Below are 11087 nucleotides of genomic sequence, written 5' to 3'. Positions count from 1 at the left end.
ATATGTACTGTTACGCGGTGCCTTCCTGAAGCTCCTTGGAAGGGTGACGTAAGGCTAAGCAACTGATGTCAGTGCGACTGCTGTCCGCCAACTGAGGTCCCCTCCGTACGCTAGACTAGATTGTCAGTGTCGTACGTGAAAACCAATGTCGTGATCAATTGAAAGAGAGAGCAGAAAAGAGAATTGAGAATGAAAGAAAGTTTGATTGCATTGAATGAAAGCTATTACAGAAAAATAACACGGTGTCGGGGGGGAGAGACACTAGTACATAGAATTATTTGCTTTCTTGAAAGTTTGATTGCTTGGTCCCCCTTAATAATGCTTAAAAAAATAAACCAAAGTTACATGACTAGACCTATGAAAGCTGGAAAATCACACTTAAAGAAAATGCAGTAAAACTACTCTATATTTACAATAAAAAGGACTTAGTCTTCTACAAAGCAAAAATAAGTCTGTTGGCAGCAACTTTGTCTTTAGCATCAGAATCTGCGCGCGCGGCGCTGTTGGCATCTGCCTGTGGCTGGGCGCTGGAGATGGCTATCGGTGGGGAGACATAGGTACATGCGCACTTGTCATTGGAGCTGCCGAGACCACGGGGCCGACCGTGGCGACGGGCGTTTAGAAGCTGGCCAGGATGCCACGGGGCGCATCCAAAGGGTCATGGGGCAGTGTTGGAAAGCCGCCCATGACATTCTCCCCCACCTGAGTTGGCGACGTCCTCGGTGCCTTCCTTGCAAGGTAATCATCAATCAGGCTCTTGTAGGCTTTGAGGTTTGTTCCCCTCTCCCAAGTATTCTCCTCTGCATCACATCCCTACCATTTCACCAAGAACTCCTGGTGATCTTTTCTGGAGGCATGAATCACTCGATCATTAAGAATAGCTTCAACACGCCTTTTCCCGATTGAATTGGGACCTCGAATACTTGGTATTGTGAGTTGGCTTCATGAAGGATCATCCATATCTTCCCGAAAAGGTTTCAGGAGACTGACATGGAAAACATGATGGATTTTCCACCAAGCTGGGGTATCCACCCGGTATGCAACTTTCTCAATGCGCCTTTCAATGGACAAGGGTCCAATATATTTTTGCAATAGGTGAGGGTCATGGACCCCTGCAAACAAGTACCGCTTTGGGATTTTGACCATCACTTTGTCTCTCACTTGGTATTCAACAAAGCGGCGATTCTGATCAGCATGCCTCTTCATCCGCTTTTGGGCTTTGACAAGATAGCTCGGCACTATCTCCAAATTTTGCTTCCATTCTTTTGAGAAGCTAGCAGCCCGAGGAGATTTTGACATGTTTGGTGCGTTCATTGTGTGTGGGAGTAGCGGTTGCTATCTGGTAATAATTTCAAAATCGCTTTTATTGGTACTTGAGCTCTTTTGTGAATTGAAACATAGTTGAGCAGCATCCAGAAGCTTCACCCAGTTCTTCTACGATCCGGTCACAAAGTGCCGGAGTTATTCCTCTAGCATGCCATTGAATCGCTCCGTCTGGCCATCAGATTGCGGATGAAAATTTGAACTGTGACTCAATTTTGACCGGAGACACTTAAAGGGTTGGGTCCAAAAATTGCTAGTGAAGCGTGAGTAGCGATCACTAACAATGTCTTTGGGTAGGCCCCAATATTTGACGACATGAGAGAAGAATAGTCGAGCTGTATCTTCTGCTGATATATATTATGGAGCTGCTATAAAGGTAGCATACTTGGAAAACTGATCCACCACAACCAAGATAGTTATGAGATCTCCGACCTTGGGCAATCCGGTGATGAAGTCCAGGAAAACGCTTTCCCAAGGTCTTTTGGGACAGCTAGTGGTTCCAAGAGCCCTGCCTGCGTCAAGCGGTCTGACTTATCCTTCTGGCATACTAGACAAGTCTTCACATACTGAGCGACGTCATCGACCATTTGAGGCCAATAATATGCACGGCGAAGCAATGCCATGGTGCGTTCCTCACCGGGATGACCGGCCCACAAAGTATCGTGGCATTCCGCCAGAAGAGCCCTTCGCAGATCTCCTCCTTTAGGAACCATAAAGTCGGTTCCCTTTCAATTACAGGAAACCATCTTCGGTGTAGAACTGGCGAGTCTTGCCCCGTCCTACCAAATTAACCAAATACTGTGTAGCAGATCCTTGATGAGTAGATCCTGTATCTGGTCTTTTATGGTGGTGGTTACTTCGCTTCCCTTTAGGGCGGCGAGTACACACACCGATGCTAGATCAGCTCTCCGACTGAGTGCATCAGCAACGTGATTGGTTTTCCCACTGCGGTACTCCAGGTTGAAGTGAAATTCCGCTAGCAGTTCCTGCCACCTAGCTAATCGGCTATTCAGCTTTAGCTGGATCATGAAATGGCTAACGGATGTGTTGTCTCTCTTGACCACGAATGGGGCTCCCAATAGATAATGCCTCCAAAGGCGTAAGCAATGAACGACAGCTAATAATTCTTTCTCATGGGTGGCATAGCACCGCTCTGCATCCTTCAATTTCCGGCTCTCGTACGCTACGGGATGCCCTTTTTGTAGCAATACTCCACCAAGTGCATAGTCGGAGGCATCCGTTTGCACTTCGAATGGCTTGGCCAAGTCAGGGAGGGCCAAGACTGGGCTACTAGACATAGCCATTTTCAATGTGTCAAAGGCCTCTGCCCGCTTGGGACCCCAATCCCACAGTGTGGCCTTCTTGAGAAGTTCTGTCAGCGGCACTGCAATGAGGGAGTAACTTTTCACAAAAACACCGATAGAAGTTGCATAGGCCAAGGAACGACCTCAAGGCATGGATATCCTTAGGAGGCGGCCATTCTGTGATGGCCTGAATCTTCTGCTGGTCCATCTTGATCCGCCCTTCCTCGCTGACATGTCCAAGGAAGTCTATTTGTTTCTGAGCAAAGGAGCACTTGGATAGCTTTGTATATAATTCGTGCTCCCTCAATCGGGCTAGGACCTTCCGCAAATGCTCCAGGTGTTCTTCCAGTGTCTGGCTATATACCACAATGTCATCCAAATAAACCACGACGAATTCATCAATGTATTCTTGGAAGACTTGGTTCATCAAGGTGCAAAATGTGGCTGGCGCGTTAGTCAAGCCAAAGGGCATAACCAGGAAGTCGTACGACCCATATCTTGTCACACAGGTCGTCTTGTGCTCATCACCCTCTGCAATCCAAACTTGCCAATAACCTGTCCTCAGGTCTATTTTGGTGAATACCGTCGCACCACCCAGTCTATCAAACAAGTCTGCCATTAGCGGAATAGGGTAGTTATTTTTCACGGTGATTTTGTTTAGAGCCTGGTAATCCACGCAGAGTCGTAAACTACCATCATGTTTCTTTTGGAATAGCACAGGGGAACCGTATGGGGACTTGGAGGGCACGATGATCCCTGTGTCTAGCATTTCCGTCAATTGTCTCCGAAGCTTGGTGAGTTCGGGTTGTGACATTCTGTACGGTGCCCGGGCAGGTGGCTTCGCACCCGGCACCAACTCAATCTCATGGTCCACAGTTTGCCTAGGCGCAAGACGCTTTGGCATGTCTTGTGGCACGATGTCTTCAAATTCCAGAAGCAACTCCTTCATGGGTGCAGGAATGGGACCCGAGGAGCATTCTATATCTTCCATGCAGAGGGTAGCCAGGAACGTGGGTTCATGTCTTTTTACCCCCTTCTTCAACTGCAAGGCCGAGATGTTCTCGGCGGCCATCTTCATGGGAATGCACAGAATAATGCAGGGCTTAGCTCCATTTTCTCCCATCATCAATAGCAAGTCTACATACGGTGCGGGCATGGTATTGGTCTATCTCAGGAAGTCCAACCCCACTATCAACTCGAAGTCATCTATGATCACCACGTGCAGGTTGAACTTTCCTTCATAAGGGCCAAGTTTCACCGGTACTTCTTTGGCTATTCCACCCACTGGCTAAGGTGGTGAGTTGATAGCCTTGACACGACCTTTGCCCTTTCCTACAACTAGGCCAAGGCGCTCCACCTGAGTCGAGGCTAAGTAGTTATGGGTAGCACCCGTGTCTATCATCGCCCAAATGGGCTTGCCATTTACCTTCATGTCAACGAACATTAAGGTCCTCTCTTGATGAGGAGGAGTCCTCTCGTTCGCCTTCTTTTTCTTTTTCTTGGCGATTGGACAGGGGTCCTTCTTCTTACGGATCCAGCACTGGTTCCCGCTAGGGGCACAAAAATAGAGCCAACAATGGCATTGAATACACCAACTGGTTTGGTCTAGTCCGCATCATCGGCATCGTCATCCGTCCCATCCTCAAAAGCTTGATGGGCATTCATCTGTGCATGTGGGCATTCATTATTCCAATGTGGTCCGCCGCAATGACGGCATACCGAGGGGGGTTTCCTCCCCCGATCATTGTTGTTAGATGCATCACTAGTACTGCCTGATGAGGGAGCCTTAGATTTGGTTGCACTCCGGTCTCCTCCACTTCTACTAGGGCCACCAGTGTTCGGCTGGCCTCCTTTGTATCCTTCTCGGACAGGCTGTTGAGGCATGTCCTTCCGAGCTTCCACTTGATAATCCCCAAGGCACTCTGCTGCTTGGATTGCCTTAGGTAACATGTCTACCCTTTGTGTTTGCAACCCTTCCAGGAAGGTGAAGAGTTTGTCTTTGTCCCTCATGTCGCGGATGTTCAGTATGAGCGCAGAGAATTCCCGCACGTAATCCCGTACTGATTTGGTCTGGCGGAGCTCCCGTAGCTTTCTCCTAGCATTGTACTCAACATTTTCAGGGAAGAACTGTAGGCGTATGGCTGCCTTCAGTTCTCCCCATGTCTCGAGGGCATCTTCACCAGCCTTGATGGCTTCGTATTTCACCCGCCACCAGAGTTTGGCATCACCCTGAAGATACATGGCAGCAATTGCTACCTTCTTAGCTTCTTCTAGGCCCCCCACGGCATCGAAGTATTATTCGATGTCGAAGATGAAGTTTTCCACTTCTTTGGCATTCCGAGCTCCACTGTATGGCTTTGGCTAAGGAATTTCAGTTTTTGGGCCACAGGGGCGAGGTTCACAATACCCCCGATTTGGTTTCCACCTCCTCGAAGCAGGCCTTGTAAAGCAGCATTGACAACGTTGAGCTGGCCTGTCAAGTTGTCTATAGTTTGTTGCATGGCAGTCACCCTGTCTGCCTCTTGTGCCCTGTTGGCTAAATCCTCGGCACGCTCCTGTTGGAGGACCTCAAATTTACCAAAACTTTTGGCTGCCTCTGTGGCTGCCATTTGCCGGTCTCCTTCAGAGTCGCGACTAATGTTTTCTATGTCAACTTCAGCCTGGATTAGTCTGCGGTCCAGGTCGTCCAACCTTTTCACTAAGCTGGTCTTTAAGTCAGGCACCATTTCCATGATGGGCAATAATGCGTCAACTGTTCCCTCAAGGGTCGCGATGCGATCCCCATAATTCACCATGGTCAGAAATGGTGGTAATTGCAATGTAATCCCTCATCTGATGTCAAGCCTAGGCTCTGATACCAACTGTTATGTGGCACCTTCCTGAAGTTCCTTGGAAGGGCGACGTAAGGCTAAACAATCGATGTCAGTGCGATTGCTGTCCGCCAACTGAGGTTCCCTCCGTACACTAGACTAGATTGTTAGTGCCGTACGGGAAAACCAATGTCGTGATCAATTGAAAGAGAGAGCAGAAAATAGAATTGAGAATGAAAGAAAGCTTGATTGCATAGAATGAAAGCTATTACAGAAAAACAACACGGTGTCGGGGGGGAGAGACACCAGTACAGAGAATTGTTTGCTTGCTTGAAAGTTTAATTGCTTGGTCCCCCTTAATAATGCTTAAAAAAAATAAACCAAAGTTACATGACTAGACCTATGAAAGCTGGAAAATCACACTTAAAGAAAATGCAGTAAAACTACTCTATATTTACAATGAAAAGGACTTAGTCTTCTACAAAGAAGAAACAAGTCCGTTGGCAGCAACTTTGTCTTTAGCATCAGGGTCTACGCGCGCGGCATTGTCTGCGTACGCGGCGCTGTTGGTATCTGCCTGTGGCTGGGCACTGTTGGCATCTGCCTGTGGGGCGACAGAGGCACATACGCTCTTGTCACTTGGATCTGCCGAGACCACGGGGCGGACCGTGGCGACGGGCGTTGGGAAGCTGGCCAGGACGCCACAGGGCACATCAAAGGGGTCATGGGGCATGGTTGGAAAGCCGCCCATGGCAGTACTAACGTCCCTTTTGCTGGGGGTGTTGCATCTTTAATGGATGTAGGTGGTTCCATAGCAGGTGGTATTGATCATTAATAGCAACACACCCTCTCCGCAGCTGATTTGGTGAGCCCCACTTCATTTCGGGGTCCTGTATCTTCTATCCTTTTTATGTAGCATTTTGAGGTATAGCCGGGGCCTTGTTGCCGGCACTGTCATAGCACTCTTTTGTTCCTGTTAGAGGCTCCGTAGACATAGTGTGGGTTGTGTTTGTTTTGGGGAAGTTTAAACTAAAAATGTTCTAATTTTATCATTTGTTCCACTTTAACTATGATTGTACAATGTACTGTTTTGAAAACTTGTTAATGACGTAACTAATGGAAATGAACCGGTGTTGTTCACATGACTTCTTATTGAATTATTAATGAACTGTATTCTTCTCTTTATTTGTGGGTGAGTTGGGTAGACGACACTGTATAGGTTTCCTCGACCGAGGTAACTTTGTTGAGCGCCGGTCCCGCTCCCCGAGGTCGGGGTGTGACAAGCTGAGTGCCCGGTACCAGGTCAATATTAAAATCAATGTACATGTTGGGTGGTATGCCTGATAGGTCTGCAGGAAATACATCCGGGAAGTCCCGCACTACCAGAACAGAATCAATGGTAGAAGTACCAGCACCAACATTCCTCACAAAAGCCAAATATGACAAACACCCCTTCCCAACCATTCGTTGGGCCTTCAAATATGAGATCACCCTAATGGGAACATAGTCCAGAGAACCTCTCCTCTCGATCCTAGGTAACTCCGGCATTGCCAACGTCACGGTCTTAGCGTGACAATCTAGAATAGCATGACATGGCGATAACTAATCCATGCCCAGAATCATGTCAAATCAACCATACTAAGCAATAAGAGATCAACTCTAAGTCTTGAATCCCCCGATGGTCACCACACACGACCGATACACACGGTCCACAATAAAAGAATCGCCCACCAGCGTAGATACATGAACAGGCGAAACTAAGGACTCACGAGGCATATCCAAATAACGGGCAAAATATGATGTTACATATGAATAAGTGGAACTAGGGTCAAATAATATGCAAGCATCCCTGTGGCATACTGAGAAAATATCGGTGATCAGTGCGTCTAAAGCAACAACCTCTGGCCTGGCAGGGAAAGCATAGCATCGAGCCTTACCGCCACCTGATCGGCCTCCCCCTCTAGAGCGACCTCTAGTTGCCTGAGCCCTACCCCGATCTAGCTAAGCGGGTGGTGAAGTAACTGGTGCGGAAGTCATAACCTGACCCCTTTGCTTAAATGGACCTCCAAAACGATGGGGACACTGTCTCCACACATGTATAAACTCCCCGCACTCAAAGCAACTCTGATCCGCCAATGGTGGTGGAGACTGAATCGGACCCCGAGAACCAGCATAACTACTAGAGGAACCCGGTGCAGATGAACCCTGAACTGATGGAGCATGAGATAAACTCTAAGCTGGGAGGGCATTGAGAGAGCACTGACCTGGACACACTGTATAAACCATGGCTAGCTGATGCACTATGATGAACCGGACGAGTCATATGAGCGGGCCTATAAGGACGACCCCTGCTGTGGTAGGACTTCCCTCCAGAAGAAACACAGCTGAAGCCACCTAAACCACGAGGCCTCTTGGCCTCCCTCTTCTCACGCTCCTGACTACGAACATGCTCTAGCCGCCTAGAAATATCAACCACCTCGTCGAACCTAGCACCTGACACAATCTCCCGACTCATGACAAAGCGCAGTCCATAGTTGAGTCCATCAATGAACCTCTTAATCCTCTCCCTCTCTATGGGAACTAACCAAATCGTGTGACAAGCCAACTCTGAAAATCTCATCTCGTACTGCGTCACGGACATACCCTTCTGGCATAGATGCTCAAACTTCCTACGTAACTGCTCCATGCGGGTCTGTGGAACAAACTTCTCCAAGAACAGAATGGAGAACTCATGCCACGTAAGTGGTGCAGCACCGGCTGGCCTGCTCAACTCATAGGCCTCCCACCATCTGAAGGCTTCCCCCACAGCTGAAAAGTAGTAAATGAGACCACTAGTCTCCAGAATACCTTCCGTACAAAGAATCCGCTGGCACCTTCCTAAGAAGTCCTGAGCATCCTCTGACTCATCCCCACTGAATGTTGGAGACCTGAGCCTCCCAAACCGCTCTAGCCTCTTCTGCTCCTCGTCACTCATCGGTGGACCCACCTGGGACTGAGAAACTGTAATCGGCTGGGCTGGTAGTACCCCCGATGTCTGAAATCCCTGCACCACTTGCTCTAGAGTACGGGCTGCGGGAGTCTGAGCACCTTCCCCGACCTGAGAAGTGGCTGGTGCAGCCTGAACTAAAACCGCCTGAGCAAGGCTAGTGCATAAGTCAATACCTGGGCCAAAGCCTCCTGAAGGCTTGGAATCACATTCTCCCCCACTTAGAATCATTCGTCCTCGAATGAGGGTAAAAATCTGTCATTAGCATCTTATGCAACTTAGTTTGTTTTATACCACAAATTAGCAGCCCCAAATTTGGCTAACTCCCTAAATTTCCAAAAATTTCACCAGAGTTTCCTTTGTAATTAGGCCTATCCACCTGTCAGAGAGCCCCAGAAACACATCCTAACAACATATACATATGTTAACGACATAATATAATACAAAACAACACCAACTGTGGCCTCATAAGCAATATATTTCCAGAAAGGAACAACCTTAACGCCAATTGTTCAAATGATACAAAATTCATAAAAAGTAAGTCTTATAATTTTTTTCCTAGATAACAACTTTATAAATGCATGGTAATTCAAACAAATAAGGATACTTTTTCTTCATTTCTTCCTCAGCCTCCCAAGTAGCTTCTTCAACCTGTTGGTTTTGCCACAACACTTTCACGGAGGTAATTTCTTTATTTCTCAATTTTTGGACTTGCTGATCAATAATAGAAACCGGAATCTCTTCGTAAGTCAATTTCTGATTTACCTCAATAGTCTCAATCGGAACAATGAGTGTCGGATCTTCAACTACTTTCTTCAACATAGACACATAAAACACCGGGTGTACTAATGACATCTCAGGTGGTAGTTCAAGCTTGTATGCCACCTCACCGATCCTCTGAATGATTTTGTACGGTCCGACATACCTCGGACTCAATTTCCCTTTCTTACCAAATCGCATTACACCCTTCATGGGGGAAACATTCAAGAATACCCAATCATCTTCTTGGAACTCCAAATCTCTATGACGAACATCCGAATAGGATTTTTGACGACTCTGAGCAGTCTTCAACCACTCATTAATCATTTTTAACTCTTTCCATAGCATGATGCACAAGGTTTAGCCCAATCAAATCTGCTTCCCCAGTTTCGAACCACCCAATGGGAGATCTACATCTCCTACCATATAAAGCCTCGAACAGTGCCATTTGAATGCTAGCATGATAGCTATTGTTATATGCAAATTCTATGGGTGGTAAATGATCATCCCAACTACCTTTGAAGTCTATAACACAAGCGCGCAACATATCCTCAAGCGTCTGAATAGTCCGCTCTGCCTGCCCGTCAGTCTGCGAGTGAAAGGCTGTAATAAGATTCACATCAGTACCCAAACCTTGCTGAAATGTCTTCCAAAAGTTAGCAGTGAATTGTTCCTTCCGATCAGAAATGAGGGAAACTGGGGTGCCATGCAACCTGACTATTTCTTTGATATACAACTGAGCATACTGCTCCAGTGTGTCGGTAGACTTAACCGGCAAAAAGTGTGCTGATTTCGTGAGTTGATCCATAATCACCCAAATTGAGTCAAACTTGCGGAGAGTGCGCGGTAATCCTACCACAAATTCCATATTAATCATTTCCCACTTCCACATGGGAATTTCTATGTTCTGTGCCAACCCACCGGGCCTTTGGTTTTCGACCTTCACTTGTTGACAATTTGGACATCTTGCCACAAAATCCGCCACATTCCTCTTCATATCATTCCACCAATAGACTTCCTTAAGATCATGATACATTTTCATAGAACCTGGGTGCACGGAATACCTAGAAGTGTGAGCTTCAGTCATAATTCTTTCCCGGAGACCATCCACATTTGGAACACAGAGTCGCCCTTGGTACCTTAGTGTACCATCATCCATGCCAAGAGACAAGGCCATGGTCTTATGTTTATGAATCCCCTCTTTCAAATGCACCAATTATGGATCGTTGTATTGCTTCTCTTTGACTTTCACAACAAGCAATGATTCAGCCCTATTTTGCACAATTACCCCTCCTTCACTAGAGTGCGCAAGACGAACTCCCAAACTAGCCAATCGGTGAACTTCCTTAGCTAATGGCCTCTGATATGCCTCCAAGTGAGCCAAACTACCCATAGATTTTCGGCTAAGAGCATCAGCCACAACATTGGCCTTTCCCGGATGATATAGAATATCAATGTCGTAGTCCTTAAGTAACTCAAGTCATCTTCTCTACCTCAGATTCAATTCCTTCTGCTTGAAAATATATTGAAGGCTCTTATGGTCCGTGAATATATCAACATGGACCCCATATAAATAATGACGCCAAATTTTCAATTCAAATACCACTGCCGCAAGTTCTAAATCATGTGTTGGATAGTTCTTCTCATGATTCTTTAGTTGCCTAAAAGCATAAGCTATCACCTTCCCATGTTGCATTAATACACACCCAAGCCCGATTCTTGAAGCATCACAATATACCACAAATCCATCTATACCCTCTGGTAGAGTCAACATCGGCGTCGTAGTCAATCTTGCTTTCAATTCCTGGAAACGCTTTTCACAAGCGTCTGACCATTGGAACTTAATTGCCTTCTGCGTCAATTTAGTCAATGGAGAGGCAAGAGTAGAAAACCCCTCCACAAACT

This window comes from Nicotiana tomentosiformis, chromosome 5 (assembly GCF_000390325.3).
Source record: "Nicotiana tomentosiformis chromosome 5, ASM39032v3, whole genome shotgun sequence".
Lineage (NCBI taxonomy): Eukaryota > Viridiplantae > Streptophyta > Magnoliopsida > Solanales > Solanaceae > Nicotiana > Nicotiana tomentosiformis.
This window is presented reverse-complemented; position numbering follows the sequence as displayed.